Source organism: Cyprinodon variegatus, unplaced genomic scaffold (assembly GCF_000732505.1).
Source record: "Cyprinodon variegatus isolate N-32 unplaced genomic scaffold, C_variegatus-1.0 Scaffold53, whole genome shotgun sequence".
Taxonomy (NCBI): Eukaryota; Metazoa; Chordata; class Actinopteri; order Cyprinodontiformes; family Cyprinodontidae; genus Cyprinodon; species Cyprinodon variegatus.
This window is the reverse complement of record NW_015150506.1, coordinates 26,328-28,318: the sequence shown is the minus strand read 5'-3', so window position 1 is coordinate 28,318 and position 1,991 is coordinate 26,328. Positions and strand designations below refer to the sequence as shown.

At 37.4% G+C, this 1,991-nt stretch overlaps 1 protein-coding gene across 1 annotated transcript in view; it reads right to left on the bottom strand.

Annotated features, from left to right (window-relative positions):
* The window catches only part of LOC107082409 (transforming growth factor beta receptor type 3-like), an 83,888-nt gene that overhangs the window by 60,469 nt on the left and 21,428 nt on the right, over positions 1-1,991 (bottom strand). The gene's annotated exons all lie outside the window — the stretch shown is intronic.

Genomic DNA, 1,991 nt, shown 5'->3' with positions numbered 1-1,991 from the left:
TTACTCCTTATGCATGTCCACAGTTTGGTACTTCTTTTGTTATTGAAAATATTATATAGAAGGGCTTTCTTTAATAGAAAAATTAGCTAAAACATGTCAGTAGGGAATGGTAACCTTTCAAAAAACCGTTGTATGTTTCTGGGTTATGGACACCCCAGAATTGTACACTAAATTCAAACCTCTTTTTAAACATTCACTTTAATTAACTGTAAAAACTATATAATCATCTTAAAGTCCTGAAACTAGCACGCCGCCTCTTCTCATAAGCTGAAGGTACATTACATCCTTATTATCTATTAATCTGCAGCTTTGATCATTTATCTCTATGGTGTATTTCAGTCGTTTGTTGGATCTTTCTTCAAATTAAATACACAGAACAATCTATTAGAGAAGCTATGTGTGGTAAAATAAAACTCCCAAGTGGATTTTGAAAATGCGCTCTATCAGGAGAATATTTATAAGCAGACATGTCGTTCCCACTGTAGCCTTAACTGCTCCAGCACAGAGATACACGCCTCTGCTTTCAGGAAATACACTTCGTTTTCTTCAACCCTGTGACAGCGAACCACCAGAAGGGTACAGGAAGTGATGTCAGTCTGTGTGCCAGTTACGGGGGCAAGGCTGATATTCCCACAAAGCCATTTCCGAACACAAACAAACAGAACCTTTCCCTCGTGCGTTTGCATGCCGACATATCCAGTTCCCAGAATTTCTCTAATTAATGCAGCTTTATTTTTTAAGAATCCAAAAAAATGAGAGAGAATGAGACACAGAGTCAGCTGTGAATGTTTTTAATTAACAATTTCCATTCAGTACACTAGAAAAAATCGAAATCTAGACAAGTAATTTTTTCTTAAAATAAGTGCATTTGTTCTTGGATTGAGGAGATAAAAGAAACATTTTGTCAATGAAACAAGACAATTTACACTTAAAATAAGAAAACACAATTGCATTGTCTTATCTCAAGTGCATTTTATCTAATTATCTTATTTCAAGAGTAAAAAATACTCATTCCATTCACAAACCTTCTCATTTACTTACTTAAATTAAGGGTAAATACACTTAATTTAATAAATTTTTTACTTATTTCTAGATGGTTTTTCCAGTGTAAAACAATGGAGCCAATAATACCTGAGTTAATGTACCTGCATTTGACTAAAAAATGAAATGGCCTAAACTAATCCCACCGCTGTCCTTCGTTTTCGCTGCAGGAAACCTTTCCCAAGGAGCATGCAAACCGGTTAGAAGGACATATTATCATGTGCACATTTGTTTTCCTTAGGGGGGCTTCAGACTCAAAAATCTGCTGCTCTGCAGTGTTGACATTAGCGCAGCCCGCTCACCCCCTGAACCTTGAGCCACTACAACAGGAAGCAGCTAAAGCCCTTCATAAGGGTGGTGTAAGCTCAGTCCACCAGCGCGGCTATGAAAAGGATTTATCTCTGGACTGTAAAACCGAAGGCGTAAGAGAAGGAAGCTGGAATGGAATGAAGGGAGGAGGGAAGGGGGGTGAGCAGACACTCCATTAGGGAAGTTGTAAACTCGACGATCAAAGTGTGAAATCTGAAGTCAAATATCCAACAAGTCTGTCTGTAACTCAATACGTATCAAAGGCTCCTTTTGGTTAAATCCTTTGTGTAAAACCGTCTGTTGGCATATAATTGACAAAACAGTTTACTGAGAGTAAATCTACAGATTGCTCTGACCGTCTGAAGGAGATGTGACACAAGGCTGGATATCCAGACAAAGACTCTTTCACTCGCAAAGTATGTTAACAGGTGCTTAGATAATAAATTACACTCCTGCAAATGTGAGGAAAAAGCGAAATTCAAAATAAAAGCGGAGGCATCTTTTGTAATGTTGATGGGAAAAGCATAAGATTGAAAAAAAAGAACAATGGAAAGATTAAATCTAGCAAAGGGAGGTGCAGTGGTTTGGGTTTAAAAACAAACTAGACAACTTTTTAAGATTCCCAGTGTTTGAAAACATGC